The sequence below is a fragment of the Melozone crissalis genome, unplaced genomic scaffold (genome assembly GCF_028551555.1).
Source record: "Melozone crissalis strain CALT ecotype California unplaced genomic scaffold, PUWL_Pcris_2 ptg000027l_1, whole genome shotgun sequence".
NCBI classification, from domain to species: Eukaryota; Metazoa; Chordata; class Aves; order Passeriformes; family Passerellidae; genus Melozone; species Melozone crissalis.
The window spans coordinates 45,654,922-45,674,082 of record NW_026535805.1 but is presented as its reverse complement, the minus strand read 5'-3'; the positions used below and the strand labels follow the sequence as shown (position 1 = coordinate 45,674,082).

Here is a 19,161-nt window from a genome sequence, read left to right as displayed (position 1 = left end):
GTCTACTTCGGGTATGTAGAGATGCTGCCAGCGCATTGCAGACTGAGCAGTTTTGAAGACAAAAGCATTGCTCTTGTGCCTCTCAGCACACACATAAATTGTGTGAGCTGAGAAGTGGTGTATGTGCAGTGAGCACCCCTCAGATGACCAATCTATTGATTTTGCCAATGGTTTACGTTGAGATGTCCCAGAAGAAAAGAATGAAACAGGAGCTATTTAAAACTCTTGGAGAAACAGGAACTCTGCTCTGTTGAGGAGAACAGAGTTACTCATTGTATTTGAAGATCTGAAGAAAATGTATCTTAACAAAACAACCAAACTTGTGTAAATAATACTTAAAGCCTAATTACAGCAGATTCTTTTTACACTCTATCATTTAACTTAAATTCTTAGAGATTTCACATAAGAAGTGCAGACACTCAGCAGTTCTGCAAATAAGTAATTCAGTATGTGCTTACAGCCAGGACTGTTAAAGAAATGTTACTTAATTAAGCCTCATTAATACAGACAGCTCTGTTAAAAAAAAAAAATTCCTGCTGCTCAAAATAATCTTTATTTATTGCTCATTCCTGAATGTTTAGAACAGATTTAGAGTTTCAAATGCTTATCAATAAATATTAATAACACTGTGTATGGAAAGTTTGGGGTTTTTTTTCTCTGCATCTGTGAAATTTCTTTTGAAAGTAGGAGGATGTCCTTGTGCAAGTTGCTGGTAGAGGAAAGAACTGCAACTGTAAGCAAATTTGGCTTAAGCATAAGATAACCTACCAAGGAGCTATAGATTTGTTTTTGACCTTGATAAAAGAACTCATGAAATGTCATTTTTTTACATATTTCATTGCAGATGATGCTTATGGCATAAGTTGTTTAGCTTAATAGTTATAACCATGGGCTTGGAAATTGAATTGACCTCCAGTATCTGTTCAGATGTAGAGCCCACCCCTCTCTGTGTATGGGAATGGCAAAAATGTGCAAATTGATAAGTTCCATCCATTTTTGAAAGATAAGCTCCTCAAATATGGTTTTACAATGTAGAAATCTTGCCTGACAATATCCTTCGTGTTCAGCAGGGGCTGTGTGAGGAGGATTAAGTCCTTGTGCATTCTCTCAGGTTTCAAAGATGCTTCACAGAAGGCAGAATTACTTGCTGCTAGTCCAAACCAGTACAAAATCCCCCTCTTTGATCCCTGTTCTGCATTTGAGGTCCTGGAAATGTTCCCACTGACATAAGTGTGAGTTGGATAAATTATTAAATCCACCTTAACATCACATCTTTATTTCTTTAACATAGGCACCTTTTTTTTTACTTCAAAGCCTCTAGAGACTGGGCACCACACTGAAGTGGGGAAACAGTGGTCCAGATCAATACAATTAAACAGTACACAATCTAAATTGATACCATATTTGTGTATTTCAGAAGAAAGAGCAAGTTTGCCTCTTACAGCCTGTAAGATGTTGTAATTGCAGGGATGGAAGGAGGAACCATGAAGGAGAAGAGTTTGTGTGTAGGCTGAAGTTTGGTCCCTCCCCTGCAGTGGAGCTGAGTTCAGCCAGCAATCTTGTGCCTCTCAACAGCTGGTATAAAATGCCTCTTAACAGAGGTTAGCACTTAGGAGGCTGCTCCTAACACAGATGGAAACTCAACTGAAGGCTGAATGAGGCAACAGTTAGCATGAATTGTCTCTTAGGAGGCTGTCTCAGATGAGTGGTCAGGTCACTTAAGGAATCACTGCCAAAGGTAATAGCAGCATCTGGTTTAATCTGAATTTGAGAAGGTGCATCTTGACAAAATTCAGTGGCAAGGTTCATTCTATGAGTGGCTATACAGACAAAGCATACGGAGCAAACTTAGATTAGAACCAAATTTTAGAAGATTTATGTTGAGAGCAAGGATGAAAAGTGATCAAGATCTAAAAGGTAAGGGAGATGATCCTGATGAGTCATAGGTTGCTAAGAGGACCCCATTGATTTCTAAATTCCTACTGGAGTGTTGGTGCAGCTGAATCCAATCTTAGTCCCTGGCTTGGTCAATGGTTTATGTCTAAAGGACTTCATAGGGAAATACAAGGAGTAGTGCAGACCTTCTGTCTCCAAATGTTTTGGAGCCTTTTTAAGCAATTTAAGGCCATGCTGCCAGCAGCAAGGAGTGAATTTGTGCCTTTCTTCCACACTGCTTCAGAGGGGTGTTGGTTTTTGATGTTTTCGAGTGAAAATTCAATAAAGCACATTAACCTCATTAATCACAGTGTAAAGAAAAACCCTGTCAGAGAATCCAGGCTTTATCTTTGCCTTTTGCTTTTTGAGACACTGAAAGGAGGAGAAAAAAAGACATCAGATGTGTCTGAGTGATAGTACTGAGACTCAGAAATTGTAACTGGACTGGGGAAAAAGCCTTTTACCATAGGTGCCAGGAATGGAAGTCTGAATCTGACAGGGAAACTTGAAAGGCAGACTGTGTGACTTGTTTTGCTGGAAAGGTCTGCTGTTCTGATTCTGTTTTCTCTTTATGGGCCAAATTTTTATCAAATTGTTTTTTCACTGCTTTCTTGCACAAGTGCAAAAGGAAAATATATCATTAAATCTAATGGATTTGTGTTTGTACTTGTATAAATAACTCTTTATTTTTTGTTACTGCACAACATCAAGGGATAAAAAAGACTCCCAGTGTAGATTGCCTGCACAAAGATTGTATTCGTAAGGGAGCACTAAAAATGAGCACCAGCCTAAAAGGCAGATGCCATGTCCACTATCTGGAATCTGGTATTTGAAGTTCATACGCATAAGCATAGTAGCAGCCTTATCAGAAAGCATCAGTTTAGCATATATTTACTTGCAGTACTGGCAGCTCCTACAGCACTGATGAGTTGGCTGCATAGAGGTGAAAGATTTCTGATCTTCCTGTCAGCAAAAGCATATGTAGACCTGATAGAGAAGGTAATGAAAATATTCATGGCAGTTTTGACCCTCACTGCTATTTTTTTGTGCTGACCCTTCATTTATAAATGGATATGGGAAACAAATGAATCATCATTTTGTGGCAAGTGTACGGTTCAGCTTCCAGGCAGAAGTGCGTAGTTAATTAGTTATTGACGACAATGCTTCTCCAGAGCGAGGGTAGACTGCATTTGTGTGTGCATTTGTTTCACTGTGTGGATTGTGTTGTTATCTTTAAACCATGGATTTGGGAAGGGCAGGTTTTGAGTGCTGTTTCACAGGCTGATAAAGCACAGGAAGCCATAAGAGCTTTCTCAACAACTCTCTTGCAGTTGCCTGATATTCCCTTGCCACTTACCTTTGCAAAAGATACTGGGCGTAATTGAAGCATGGTTTCTGATCCCAGCCAAAATCAGTGGAATCGATGGGTCTCTTCTGTCATTGATTATGTGCAGGTTGAAAATCATAATTGTGCCCTGCCACAGATTAAAACCCACTACACTGTTAAGGACATCTTCATTTTGATTTTGGAGCTTTGTATTTCTACTGCTGGAATCTGTTGCCCTGTTGAGCAGAAATGCCATTTACTGTGAGACAAACGTCAGAACCGCACTGAATAAATGCAACTTCCACACTATGAAAGCAGATTTAGAGCTGGACTTCCTCATATATAACAAGACTGCATGGCAGCTAGTGCTGACTCGTAGAACATCACAGACAGTATAAATACCTGGTACAGCTGCTGGGAATTATTTGCATAACATATTGAGGGCTGAGAACAGCTGCCACAAATTTTACATATTATCAACTCCCTTTTTCTTGCATCAAAGCAGCATGCCTCGCTTTTCTCCAGAAACACACCTGTAGGTAGAGGCCAATATTATACTAAAATGGGAGACAACTGGATTTTTTTTTTACCTACCTGAGTTAAACAAGTACAATTTGATATTTCAGTTGGATACATGCAAAGTGACATATATATATATATATATATGTGTGTGTGCGTGCGTGTATACATATACATATATACATATACATACATACATATATACGTATGTATGTATGTATGTATGTATACGTATATATGTATACACACACACACACACACACATATAAGATGACAAAGACGGAAAGTCTTTTTCAAAGGAAAATTAAGAAAAATTAAGAAGCAGACTTTCAAATAATGAAAGTAGCAATAACTTGAGATATAATTAAACAAGACTATGTTGGAAATATTGCTGAGGCTGTTGAACTTTGTGCATGAGGTATTTTCTGTGATTATTACCCCTCCTTATTGGGGTAAGAGGAGGTGTCAGACTGTTGAAAGAAGCGGAAGAGCAGTCACAGCACAGAGAGCCCAGAGGCTGTTGGGCTGGAACTGAGCTGAATAAAAAAAACAACCTGCCAAAAAAACCCACAAAGACTTTAGCAACTGTATGTGCTCTTTGGCTGCTGGATGTGTCTGGAGGGCAGAATGTGCTTCAGAAACTCACAGTACCAAACTGAGTGCAAACATCACTTCCTTAAACATGCTTTTCTTCTTGTACCCCCACAAAGGAATACAACTCTAATCAATGAAATTGAATTGCGGATTTAGAAAGCAAAAAGGGAGAAAGAAGCTGATGGCATTTCTGGAGTTTTTAAACATTTGAGGGAAATCTGTAGTCCTGGGAAGGTGGGGGGGGCACTACAGTAGGCATATTTCTATTTTGTTTTAGCAACCAGAGCATGGCTATATTCTCAGAAACCACAATTCAGGCTCTAGGGGAAAAATGCAAAGTATCATTTACATGCCAGCTGTACTTCAATGTTTGTTACTCTTCTCAACACAGCACCATTGCCTTTTAAATTTTTTATCACTTTCATAAACTTATACAGGATAGGATTGTATGGAGGGAGAGTCAGATGAAAAGATGGTAAGTTAAACTTCAATTTTTGTTATAAGAGAGCATCTTCATAGTTTCAGAAAGAGATCTCCATCTGTAGTTTTTCAGGAGGCTGTTTCTTTAAAAAGATGTTTTCAAGATTGATTGGTATCAGGTGTTCACTGCCATGTGCTGCAGGTGTTACCATGGTGACCACTCCACTCCTTTAGGTAGGCTGTCAGAGGCTATAATTGTGCTTTAAAAACCCTGTGCGCACTGTGATAGCCTGCACGGAAATAAGCTGTAGCCTTGCTCTGACACAGTCTGCCTCTGAATTTGCTGATTTGTGACAGCAAGCCACAGAAGATTGTATACTGATGTTTGGGGGAGATTTCTTTCCTGTCTCCCTTTCCATGAGACAAACAAGTACAATAGGCCCTACAATATATTGGGAAAGATTAAATTATTTTAGCAACACTTTCTCCCCAGCCCCATTTGAGTCTGTGGCTCTTTCTGGTCCCAGGCCAGGAGATAAAGTTGGTTGGAGCTCTGCCGTGTCTATGTGGCTCTGCTTGTGTCTGCCTTCTGCTAGGGCACGTGAAAAACAGGTGTTTTACTGACACACTGGCGTCTGTGTGGCTTTACTCCAGACAGTGGCAAGCCTGAAGTGCCTTCTCTGCCTTTGACAAATCTCTGACCAGGGGTTAAAATTGATTTACCCTTCAAAATGCTGCTTGCTGACCCTTGTATTCCATGGGTCCTTATGCTGCAAACACTCATTTGCCTTTTTACCAGTGCAGCTGGCAGCAATGCTTCATTTGTTCCTTAGCTTCTGCAGGATTAGGGACAGAGGTGCTCCTCTTTCCATACACTGCTTATGTCTGTGCAAAGGTAGTTTCCATTTTGCCTGCCACAATCTGCATTTCTGCTTCAAGCCAAGTAAGTTGTGGTTGACACAAAAAAGTAGTAAGATTGCAATGCTTATTTATTATCTTGAATTCTGCATCAGTAAGATGGAAGGTAAAGAGAAAAGTTGGTAAAGAGTGAGAAAAGTATAAGGATGGGTTGAAGATCAAGAGGCAAAGGCCAAAAGTGCAGTAGAGTTAGAGGCTATTGTGCATCCTGCCCCAATTTCTCTATATCCCAGCTACTGCTTTTCAGCAGCAGCCAAAAGTCCCAGGCTCATATTCCTATGGATGCCCTTAGACAGGATGGTATCCCGGGAACCATGTTTTTTATAACTGGCCGTATCTTTGCTCTGTTGGTCACAGAGGGCCTGGGTTCAAGACCACAGCAGCAAAAGAGCCCTACAAGAATGACCGAGTCTGTTGCATGAGATCAGATGGCAGGAAAAACTCTTACTGTTAGAAAAAAAAAAAATTCCCCAATTAAATAAACCTTTCTGATTAATTCTTTCACATTTCTTTAATTTAATAGGGCTCGATCCTTTAAGTTGCTAAACAGCTTTTATCTCTCCCCGGCAGAGGTAGAGAATTGTAGACATCAGCAGAACTCAGTACTCTGCAGAGTTAAGAACAGAAATTGACCATTTGGACCTTCTGTGTCCTGGTAGTCTCTCTTAAGCCTCCAACTGCTATTTTGGAAGACAAAATTAGAAAATAAGATGAAATAAGTATTTATGGCCCCAGTTGTACAGAGTGCTAAAGAAATTGTTTTGAGGATGCAGCTATGAAAACTGGACATGCAATCGAGTGCTCATGTGTACTGGAGCTGTGCGCTACAATGGTGTGTAGTGCTGCAACTTGGATTTCAAATGGCATTTGATTGTATGGTATGCTTCAGTTTATTGATTTTACATTATCCTCTCTTGTATTTGAGATGTCTTTTGCTAGGTATTAAGTGGGCTTTAATACCACACATAAATGGAACACCTACACAGAGTTGAAGGTGAGTGTAATTAGCAGTCCTCTAGGTCAACTTTGTCCTGTCCCCACTGTATTAAGTATGTGCCCTGCAGCTGTGCTGGGCATCTTTTAGAAGCCACAGCTACTCCAGTGTTCGAATTCTTAAACTGAAATTTCCCATTGTCTTTTAATTAGATTAATAAATGAATGTGCAATCAGTGAGCTGTAAGGAAAGTTTCCAAATATAGAAACAACTAAACCAGACCCTAATGCTGTCATCAAGCAGTTTGAATAATTAAATATCAAAAGCAGATAAAGAACAAAAGAAGTCAGACTTTGCATAAGGTAGAGCATGATATGAAGACTGACTGATATCTGAGGGGATGGTAAACAAGAGCATCTGTCCTTTCAAACACTACATTTATTAATAAATAACAAGCATTATAATGGGTTGCTTTGCATCTAACTGTGTAAATAAGACTGAAAAATGCCAGCCAAAGCTACAACAGACAGCACAATCAAACGCTGAATTGTTTGGCATAAAAGTGAGAGCTTCCATGCCTGGTTCCTCAGTGGAGAAAAGTGACACGGAAGGTGACGTAACTTACTAATTATTGACTCATTCTTCATGTTTTCACTTCTGTTTCTCTGATTCCTTCTTTCTTTGTGGGGAAGCGCTTCCCCTTCTGCTTTTGCTGTGTTCCTCTAAGCAACAGAAACATGCAACAAGAAAACCGTCTGGAAACCGGACTCGGTGCCAGCCCTATTGAGAATAAAAAAAGCTGATTTTTGTTGCCTGATTTGGAGTACCACATGCTCTGTTCTGTATGTCTCACAGCCAAACTGGAAATCTGTCACCATGCCCAGTTTCCAAAACATGGAGACTCTTAGAATGCAGATTCCTGCTGTATCAGTGGATAGTTCCCCATCTTTTTCACACCTGTTGGGTTGAGCAGCTCAACCTGAAAACTCTTGATAACTGTAACCATCTTACCTTGCTCTGTGCGTTGCCCACAGTAAACTAAACTTTACTCACCAAGGAAGGCATAACAACATCCTGGGCAGCACTCATTAGACCATGTATGGAATATTGTCCAGTTTTGCTTCTGCCTTACCAAAAGGATGTTGATAAACTGGAGAAGGAGTTGGTCAGGGAGGAACACTTGAGGAGATGATGAGGAACAGGGGCTTGTTCTCTCATGTTGCTGAGAAAGTGGAGCCAGGCTCTTTACAGAGTTGCACAGCAGCAGAGCGAGGGACTATGGTTATGAGAGACTATGGTTATGAACTAGAAGAGGACAGATTCAGACCTGAGGTAAGAAGGAGCCTTTTCTTCACGATGATACTCAAACCCTGGCACAGAGAAGCTGTGGAGTTTCTATCCTTGAAAATATTCAATAGCTGAAAGGACAAATCCCTGATAAATGTGATCTGAATTAGTTATTGACTCTGCTTTGAGTAGGAGGTAGGAGTAGATGACCTCCTGAGGTCTTTCCCAACCTGAATTATTCTATGATTTTATAACAGTGAGTTTTCAGCCTTGATATATCCTCTGCTTCTGGCTCTTTTGCAGTCACCTCCTTTTGTCCTGCTCTCAGAGACCTACACGCAATGCAGGGTAACACTGCTGTTCTTCACAAGAGAACCTTGGTGACATGATGAAAAGTGTGTTGGTTTTCAGATGTGGACAAACTCCCATTTTGACAAAACCCTGCCTTGTCTTCATAAGAGAGTTGCTTAGCCAGGACTTTTAGGTAGCTGTCTCAGCAAGAAAATGTTTGCTTTCCTTTCATGCTGCCATATATTTTATTTAGAATGATTCTTTGTTGTCTTTCACATTGCTGTTCATCTGGGAGCTGGTACTTGACTTTTCAAAATGGTGGCTGGCAAGAAGCCATAGTAGTAATTAGCAGGAAGGCAGAACAGAATTCCAACCAACACTTAGCTGAGGTATTTTAGTATCGCAAAAATGAAGGGGTTTTTCTGCTTCAGCAAATGAATAAATAATACTGTCTAGAGTTCCAGCCTCATGCAAGTTCAAATAACTTGTATTCAGAGTCCAAAATGAAGTGGAGGAATTTCTGGGAGCAGGAGCAGGAAATGAGCCAAAGACAGTGGATACATGTTCATTTAGGCAAAAAGACAGATGGGAAAAAAAAATTAAACCACATACTTCAAAACCAGGTGTCATTGGCAAGAGACTGAATGACTTCTTGCATGAGAAAAGTGTAAAACATGTTTCACACTCAGTCAACACCTTGACTGATTCTGTGCCAGGGTTCAAACCTATGCCAGCCTGTCCCTGTGGCCTTGTAAATGTGCTTGGAGAAGAAGATGGTTATGACCAATGCTGAAGTTTAAGCTACTGATTTCTACCTGACTGCCTCATCCATTTACTCCCATCTGAACAGAAGAACTCTGTTTTGTTAACTTGTTTTCACCATGAAAGAGTTCTTTTCTATTTTTTCAGGATGCAGACATTTTAGTGTATTCCTAAATTTATGGGTGTTGAAATTCTGAAGCAAGCATTAGTGGATTGTAGCCTCTGAGAAGCTACCAGAGTCTGCTTCCTCCGAGACCTTTCTTCATGTCTCATGCACCCCATCTGTTCAGAAAGTCTTCAGCAAAGTCAAGCAGGATTCCTTGCTTTGATTTAAATAGGTTTTTTTTAGTTGTCCCAGAAGCAGTGACCCTAATTCATTTTTATATGCAGAGCTCTTTTTCAGAAGACTAAACAGAATAAAGTTGAACTACTTTGTACTTTTCCTAATTATATTACTTGTTCCCTTCTCCTCCTCAGCTGACTTTGAGAAGAGCTCAGCAAGCTCATGCTTTTCTTCAGCAGCAGAGTCAGAATTCATATAGAATGGGCAGATACAAAGACATCATCCAAAGTGTGCCTATGAGTAGTCTGAAATAATGACTTAATAATAAATCTGAAATAATGTTAGGAAAATTCCAGAATTTATTTTCTTTCCTAAAATTGAAGAGACTGCAAGGTCAAATTTCTTATGTGGATTAATGAGTGTAAAGTTTCTAAAATTGTGTTGAAGTATATAACAAGAACACTCTTTTTTTGGCCGCTGTTGGATGCTTGGTATTGCATTTTTCTCTAAAAATGTTACTTTGAAGAGGAAACTTGCAAGATTGGCTTACAATAATGAGAACAAAGAGTCTCTCCCAGAAAACACAGGGCCTTGGGTTGACAGAGATGTGGAATGATAAGTTTGCCTGTCAAAAGTCACTTCATTTCATCCAGTTATGCCACCTTTAAAATTGGTCCTCATTGTTTTCCTTAGCAATTGCAGAATTCATTAACTTCAAATTCAGTTATTAACTTGAGATGTGCCTGAAAACTTCTCTCCAAAAAAGCCATGTAAGCAAGGCTTTTCAGAACTTGGGCAAATCAGCTTTCTATTTGGTGAGGGGAGCAAAAGAAAGGGCATTTTGTGACGTGTGATGAAAGATGTGTTGTCATCAGTTCAGGCCTCACTGTGTGGTGATCCAGCTCTTGAACTTGGTGCAGCTTGTCGTTGTTTGGCAATTGAGGTGACTGTAGGAGTCACATAACAAACACAAAAATTGATGCCCAGAGGGTCTAAAATAATGGCATAAATAACTTCTGCTTATTTTGGACGTGTTTGTGGTCTCTTTATCTCTGGAACTGTGTGTGTCTAACAGCTTACACTGACCTCCTTTAGTATTTTCAGAATTCTAACTCCAGTGTTCCTCAGAAACTAATGTATGCCATGCACTTAAACTTTACCAAAGGCTGGCAAGAGGCATAGGGTTTTTTCTCTGAGCATAGTTGTATTAAAACTGTCAAATAACTCTCTCCAGTGTAAATAATCACTGTTTGAGTTTGGTACATGCAAATAATATAAAGAATTGACAACTGACTCTTCAACTTTCTTTTAATGCAGTTACTTTCTTTATAGATATGGTCACTCCTCATTGGCAGGGACAAATTCTAACAACCATTCCCCCAGGGAGATTAGAAAAACAAACTATTAGGTGTGGTGAGTCAACATAGCATGCAAAGAGAGGCAATTACAACTGTCCTGTTATCAGATCAGTAGGTCTGTGTTGCGATTAACCACATTTACTTCCACTTGCAAGAAGCATGTAAATGCCTTAAGATGCTTTGTCACTCTTGTCCCCAAGAGAACAGTGTCTTGTTGAGGTCCTTTTTAGTTCTTTGTCAGTATTTTGGTAATGTAATGTTGGCAATACAAGAAAAATATTCCTTCAGAGAAACATTCAGCAGTTCCTTGCTGCATAGCCAATGTTACTAGTGTCAAGTCTTACTTAAATAAATATACAATGTTTTGGTTTGATTTTGTTTTGGTTTTGCTCATGTTTGGTTTAACTCTTCTAAAAGCTCTGTGCTTTAGACAGTTTTAACTTCCAGTTTCTAGCTACGAGCTAATTGGAGAAAAGGACAGGTAAGAATTCATCGCTTGTGGGGAGAAAACAAGCACAGTTATTACAGTACTCAGCTGGAAAAGTGGAAGTTATGAATGGTTGTCTGGTCCCAAGGACTCTTCTTCTATAAGAAATAGTCACTGCAAAATTACAGAAGCAGGTTTCTTTAGGTTACAAGAATAATATTTTTCCTTTGTATTTCAAGTGGTAGCCTGACAAATGCCAGTCCTGACCCCCAAATTTTGTGACATGGGGTTTTTTTTCACTCAATAAAAGCATTGCCTTAGTGGTTGAAGTGTGAAGACTAGGGCAAAACTGGAGTTGACATCCAAAAAATAGAATTTCAGTTACAATACTTCTGCACAGTGGAAAGTGCCGTTGCTCAACTTAATTTCTTCCCTGGGGATCAAAGCATTCACCTAGGAGACAACAGCTCTAGGCAGTTTTTCTTCAAATCCCAAGGTATTCCTCTGTGCATGTTTTCAAAAGGAAGAATGAACCATGCCTGGTGCTTTGAAGGAGTCATTGCAGAGGTGATGATTTCTTTATCAGCTGAAGTGAGCAGTGAGTAGATGCAGGTGCTGCCTGGCAACCAGAGCAAGGCAAAGTCTGTGATGAGTGGGATCCCTAGGCAGGCCCTTCTCCTAGGTGTTACCTGTTGGTTTTTTCCAGGTGGCTCTTCCTTCATATATGAAATTTGTAGACTGAAGTAATTTTCTGAAGCATCCAGCTTGGGAGAAAAAATGTTGGCATCCAGTTCTGCAGTTTGGCTTCTCTGTACTTTTCAGATCTGCTACCTCAAGCAAAGGTGACACAGCACCTCTCGTACATAGACATGTTCTTGGCTTAAGAATGCAGAAAATCCACCCCCAGATGCTGTGAAGAATTGTGGTGTGTGAAATGAGAAAAAAAGGCACTATCAGTTACAGGGACAGTAGTGGGCCTTCATCACAGCAGTCCACAAAAGGTTTCACTTTGCAAATGACTACTTGCACTGGGCTTAGCTCCACCTTTATTCGCTTTAGACAAAGGTCTGGGTTTATTAGTTTTAGGATAACCCCAAACAATTTCATATCAACTGAAATTCAGAGAACTTCTTTTCATCCCTAGTTATCTCACCTTAATGGCTATGGCAAGAGTATTCAGAAATAAACAAAATTGGATGATGTATCTCCTCAGACATCAGTGTAGGAATGTCCACACCTAATAATACAAAATAAATTCATGTTACAAATAAGCTGAAATGCCTTTATATGTGTCTCATAAACCTAAGAACATTCATCAATCCATTAATATGTTTCATGGTCTAATTCTGATTTCTTCAAAAATGTCAAAAATTTGGTCTTTAAAAAGACTTAACTGAGCTTCTCAAATGAACTAAATTCAAGTTCAGAATACTTTGTCCATATGTTAACAAATTAATAAATAGAACTTCTTATTGTAGAAAAGGTCAGCAAGTAAGAGTCTCAGAAGTATTATCTGAAAAATAAATTTCTTGAAATGCAAAAGTGATTTCATAAATGATGACGTGTCAGAGTGGACTTTACACAACTCAAGTATGTTGTTTGGGAGTCTCTGAATGTACTCAATGCTGCAAGACCAACAAAGTTCATCTGGGTTTACAGCAAGTAACCTGTCCTTGCATATGTAATGGGCAAACTTTCATTAAAGTGTTCTGCTGCATATTAGGAAGCTCTTAGATCATTCTTTTATCTGGCACCAAACCACTTCCTAAACTTCAAAGTGTGAAAGTTTGGTTTCTAAGTCACAGTTTTGGAAGCTGCAGTAGCTGTTCAGAAAAATCTATCCTTTAGCTGGTAGAATCCCTAAAGAGCTGCAAAGATGTGTAATATATGTGCTTTTGTTCTTCAAAATAGAATAGAGAGAGCCTATCAGCAGACCTTTTGTATGTGCATGGTGTTTTCTGCCTCTCCTCAGCACTTAGGTACCTATAAAGCAGCCAAAATCAATACACAAAATGTCAGGTTTGAAAGGGCATGTGTGCAAAGAGAGCATTTTGGGCTAAGCCTGTGGTTCAAAGCACTGACTGTGCTAACAATTTGAACAATTTGTCCAGTAATGTAGTAAAAGCAAGGGGTTTGGTCTTCAGGTGAGCAACAGATTTGGAACAAGACAGCATTTTAGCTTGAGATAACATTCACAATTTTATGTTTCCCTGCTTATAGCAGGCATGAATTACTGAAGGGAGGGGAATGGAAGGAAGACAGCAGCTTGGGAAAAGGGCTAATGCTGCTGTTGCCATTGCATTACCCCAGCTGGGCTGTGTGTGAGCATCAGCATGGTATCAAGGACAAACCTTCTTTCTGCCACTGTAGAACAGGTAGTGTGACTCTGATAACATTTTCTGTCTCCCTGTATTCACATTACTCTCTCTAGATCCTGGTTCTTAATTAGAAACCCATTCTTGCTTTGCCTTGCCAACTATTCTAAAATAAATGAAGCCTATTTTGTAACTGGTGGCCAAAGAAAGGTGCATCACTGAATTTTCTTCTGGATGGTGTTAATTGAACAAAACTAATAAAATAGGCATAGCTGATATGCACAAGAAGTAAACTAATTTTACAGAGTGCTAAAAGCTTCAGGCAAGAATGTGGTTTTCCTGTACATTTATGCTCTCTTTATTGCATTAACTGCTGTGGCAGAAATGTTGAGGTGGAAGCTGAAAAGTAGCACAACTTATTTTGAAGTATTTTGAAATCCAGTAATCTCTCTGGGATGTACCCATATCTACTTCAAAATGCTGACCTTTGTTAATATTCTAATAACTTTCTGGAGCAGCATTTTTGTAACTAGCAGCTGTGAAACAGGCAGGAGTTCTCTGAGCCCTTCACAAAGTTTGTACAGTGTTTCATGAAGTGATTTCATTATGTCTCAACATGAAAGTGCAGTGAAAAGAATGTTCATCCAAAAGAGAATCTGGAGAAGAAAAGGTTATACTTGCCAAGAGCTGAATTGTCGAATACATTGGTGTAGACTCTAGTGTGGTTTCAGATTGTACCCAAATTAATACGTAAGTTGTTTGAAGGCTAAATAAATAGCCATTTAAACAAATTGTTTCCTTTTTCAACCTTTTTTCCTGTCTAGGTTAAATATTTGAAATAGAGATGACATTGTAGAGAAAAGGAATATGTATGTAGGCAAATTATTTTCTGTTTCTGCTACCTAACTTTATGTGTCCACTGATATCCACTGAAATATCCATTTTTCACTCTAGTAAATAAGTAATCAGCTGATATGAACAATTTGTGGTAAGACCCCTATCTCAGTTGCCCCAGTGCACATTTAGAGAAACATAACTCCTGTGAGATTGATTAGATTTACAGCAGGTGAGTGTTATTCAGCTTGGGTCTTCTGTGTTGGAACAAACCTATTCAGTGGTAAATAAACCCCCTCAGCCCCCCCATTTGTAGGTGACCCTTGAAAAATGTCAGATAGGGGCAACCTTGACTTAGTACAGAACATTGAATCATTTCCTCAACCAAGAAGTTAATTTTTCTTGATTGTTTCTTTCCCTTTTTTTGCCCTGCTGACATACGTGGCTCACAAGATGTGTGTGGCTTCAAATTGCTGCAGCCTTTCTGATTTTTACAAGCGTGGCTTTTCCAGTGGCAATTTACTTATCCTGTAGTTATGTGATGGTAAGTTATTTTTGTGGAGACAGTGGAATCTGGAGCTGCTGGCACAGCTTGAGCAGTGGCTCTTCTGTAGCTCATGCTGGTCCCTCTTGAAGCCACGCTGTGGGGCTGAAGGCATACCTGAACCATGAACTTTAGGGTACTTAGCATTTTGGGGGGCAGAATTGTGCAAATTACCAAGAAGCCATACTAAATGACCCCCCCCCCCCCTTACAAGCTTCTTGATTCTTCATCCAAATCAACTGACAGCTAATACAAAATTAAGCAGTGTGGTTATTTCCAGCTAGCTTTCTTGTCTGCTGTGAAAATGTCCGTGTTGAGGAGCTGAAATAAAAACTCTGGTTTAGATATTTGCTGGAAATGTGTTGGCAAAGTAGTATTTACCTTAGAGCAGTGTGAGGGCAGTTTTTGTGCCACAGTTACGTGTTCTCTGTTTGGATAGCAGGATGCCACAGAACAGCCACGGCTTGTTGCTTACACGCTGTCCAGGCAGCAGTTGCCACCTTTGGGGTGAACGTAACAGCGCTGCTGGTGCAGAGGGATTTGCCTTCCATTATGAGAGGATGGAGAATTCCTTTAATGGCACTGTTGTTAAGGATTTACTTTTGTACCAGAAGTGTCTGAATGAAAAGGCTGAAGTCCAGAAGTCTACCTGTATGGCATGCTCTCTGTATGGGAATTTGTCATCTGTTCGTTTATTTCAAATGTATGCAAGTTTATCTTCCTTCTTGGCAACAGTTCAGCTTTCCCTTGGTGTTTTGCTGTAGTCAGCTGAGAAGACAGACATTGAGATCACTTTCCAGTTGTTTCTGGGTGTTTCTGGTATTCATCAGCCTCCTCTTTTTGCTGTCCTGTAAGTAGCTTTTTTCTTATGCTCTCATTTGCTGTATTGTATTCTGTACCTTTTTGAGCTGTTTTTAAAACATTTTGACAGGGTTTCATTAGCATCTGCCTTTCCTAAAGAACTTTAGTTAATGAGCTATGCTTGTTTCTTTACTGCCTTGAACAGACTAAGCAAACAGAGAAGTTCCCCTTTATTTAAATGTTCGTAGCTTTGCCAGTGTTCTCCTGCTGCTGGGTTTTGCACACTGTGGGGGTCATATTTGTCTTTTTTAGGCTCCCCTTTGAAATGCTGGAGCTAACTTGTTGTTTGGTATAATAAATGTGGTTAGATTAAAAGCCAAAAACCATCCGTATTATATGTTAAAATTATGTTCTTTGGCTGTGACTACCAGTGTTTTAGGGAGTTCCCTGCTGAGAAGTACAGAAATGAGTTCAGTTTCTCTGTGGGTGCATCTTTTCCTCCTTCAGAGGGGAACAGGGATTCATTGGGTGAAACCATTTATTTGGCCCTAAAATGCAGAATGTCAGGTCAGCCCTGCAGAGACATCTGTATCAGAGCCAGGTTTCTGGAGCTGTTCGTGACCATGAGGAGTCTGAGATGGAGTATTGGACACAAAAAGCCCTGAACTGAGCGAGAATAGCTGGTTTTGCCTGTCCTTGGCCTTCACACAGTCATCACAAATGTGAGGGACTGCAGTTGAGAGAGAAGTGCTGAAACTTCTCAGGCAGGAACAAACCTTGCTTTTACTTTTTTCCCTCTGTCAGCATACATGAGCAAGGATTTTGTGGAGGGAGTATCTGCAGGGATTTATTTTCTGACAGTGCTCTCCTAAACCTCCATTTCATTGAACAAAGCTGAAGTGGTTTGGTTGATGTTGTAAGGAACAGAATGTGACCCACGGTTTTAAAAAGAGACTAGCATACAGGGGCTTTTCAGTGGAAGGTTGTGCCTGTTCATCTGCAGTCAAGACAATGCAGAACTATTTCTGCATTTTTTAAAAGAAAAACACAAGTTAGAAATAAACCTTTCAGCTGCTCATTTTAAAGTGAAACATAACAATGCAGCAGAGAAAAGCAGAGAAAAATGTTACCATGCCTGTAATCTTTGCTAGCTCTTCAAGAACAAGAGGTCATCTGCAGAAAGAATCCCTTGAAATCTCCCTATCTGCAGTTTTCCACCCAGATTCATGCAAGGCTCTAGAGAGGAGATGTAGGCTCTACTCATCTCCAGTGCTGAGTGAAATTTAGAAAAAGAGAATCCACCATCTCTAAGGGTATGCACTCAACGGGAGACCATGACAAGCATCTTCATATTTTTGACCTTTTTAATATATAGGTCTTAATTCAGTAATAAATCCCTGTGGTGGTGTTCACAGGGCTCCTAGGATGAGGGAAGAGATGAGAATCATGGCTCCATGTTTCAGAAGGCTGATTTATTACTTTATGATAAATAATTTTAAAACTATACTAAAAGAACAGAAGAAAGGGTTTCATCAGAAGGCTTGAAAGGAAAGGAATGGAATGATAATAAAATATTGTAACTGACCAGACAGTCTGAGACAGCTGGACTGTCATTGGCCATTAATTAGAAACAGCCACACGAGACCAATCAACGATGCACCTGTTGCATTCCACAGCAGCAAATTATTGTTTTTCTTTTCCTCTGAGGCTTCTCAGCTTCTCAGGAGAAAAATCCTGGCAAAGGATTTTTCATTAAATTATCATGGCTACAAATCCCAGTATATGAACCAAGGAGTAAATATTTTGGGTACTACAACATCAGCATAATCCCTCAATGATCTACACTTGTCAGTATCACTTCCAGGCTTTCTTTTGAAATGTTAAACCCATACTTCCACCAAAAAAAATCCCAATAAACCCTCCTATGGAATTTCCATTAAGGAATGCACTTAAGTCTGTGTGTTTCTGGGAAAGACATATCTTTGCAGAGTATGTCCTCTAAAATGGTCTTGGTGTTGGTTTCAATCTATCTAGAAACAGATGTATCAGCTTGCAGAAAGAATCACTCAGTGATAATGCATATCTGTTTTTTGCCTTTCCTCTCTTTCTGTGCTTGATAAGATAAAATAGAAAAAAAAAAAAAGACTTCTGAGGAATCTGCATGGAAAATAAAAATATCAAAGAAGACATTAATTTACACTGTCGAGTGTCAGACTGTAATATGATTATGCTGACAAAACTAGAAAAGGAAATGTTCAGAGCTCATAGGCATTTTAGGAGAGGTCATTAGCTTAGCAGATAGGAAAAAATTGTTTCTAAGCATTCTGCAGTTCCTGAATTCACACATTACACAGGTAGGTACATGCTCTGACCAAATGTTGTGGAGGCTGCAAAACCTTAGGAGTTTGCCAGGGAGTTGTTATTTCCAGTTAAACATAAAATCTGAAGGCTTCAGAATGTCAGTGCTGAGCAGTAATCTTTATACAAGGGGAAATGGGTCCTTTTGGGCTCCTCATCCCCCCTGCAGCAGAGTTCCTTCAGTAAGGGATTGAAATGGCAGGTGTGAGTAACTCCAAATGGCACGTGTGACTCCCCCTCTGCAGGTTGTGTTGCTCATTCTTGTGTCTTTCTGTGGGGAGATTCACCTCTGGTGCTGCCTGGGGAAGAGCCTCTGCTGGGATGGTGGAGACTTTTGCTGTGGTCCTTCTGTGGGGCAGGGTGGGAGAGGCTGGGTGAGGAGGGGGACACCGGCACTTCCTTGCCATGCATGGAGAGAGCATGTCTGTGAGCATGTGGATTTGCTGCTGTAGCACAGAGAAAGAGGAGAGAAGGCATTTGCTGCCATGGCAGGGTAGGAAAGGGGAGGCAGGGCTGGTGCTGTCTCTTTCAGGGTAAGAGAAGGAGTTGAGGTCAAGGATGTCCCATTGCCTGCATGACCTCTGTGGCTGTCAGGGTTTGACTGGTCTTGTCTCAGTGCTGGATGAGAGCACAAAGGAATAAACCTCCTCTGATAAAGCCAAGCAAGGTCTGGGATTTCCTTGCCTTCTAACCTTCTAGGAAATGTGCTGTATTACTGAGGCTGTGTATGGGCTCTTTCCAGAGCAAGAAAACCCAGAGAAGTTATGTTTGTGGGCTTACAGGGGTGAAACAACAGTGAAAATTTCAGAGGGGTCAAAGAACCTGGTGATTAAAGTAGTGGCCATATCCATAGCAACTCAAGCTCACTGTCCTCCCACCCTGTGCCAGTGCCTGAATACTGGCAAGTAACTCTTCAGGAGCAGTCAGAGGTCTGTGTCTTTCCTAGACCTGGTGAAAAAGTTTTATTAAAATTGATTCAGGATTTACATGGTACCATCCCTACAGAGTGAAAATGCAGATTAACCTTTTCCTCTGAGCTTTCAAGATGAAAATCCTATCCAATTCTGCTCCAAAGGGAAGCAATATTTGCTTAGACAGACCTTGCTTGTTACTTCTGCTTCTCTTGTGAAGAATGACATTGCTCCAACATGTCAAAATTACCTACCTCTCATCAGAATATAGCAGGCTGAATGTTAAATTAAAACTAAAAAGATGAGAAGAAAGCAAGCTGATTGTTAAACTTCTAAATCCAAA

The 19,161-nt window shown here is 40.0% G+C and overlaps 1 protein-coding gene across 4 annotated transcripts in view; it reads left to right on the top strand.

The window, feature by feature from the left end:
- The window catches only part of PKIB (cAMP-dependent protein kinase inhibitor beta), a 54,305-nt gene that overhangs the window by 18,047 nt on the left and 17,097 nt on the right, over positions 1-19,161 (top strand). Inside the window, exon 1 of one of the 4 annotated variants that reach the window (XM_054279711.1) lies at positions 15,521-15,598. The exons of the other annotated variants lie outside the window; for them this stretch is intronic. The gene's annotated coding sequence lies outside the window, so the exon portion shown is untranslated. Of the gene's footprint in view, positions 1-15,520; positions 15,599-19,161 lie in introns of those variants that run through there. 4 annotated transcript variants of the gene reach the window in all.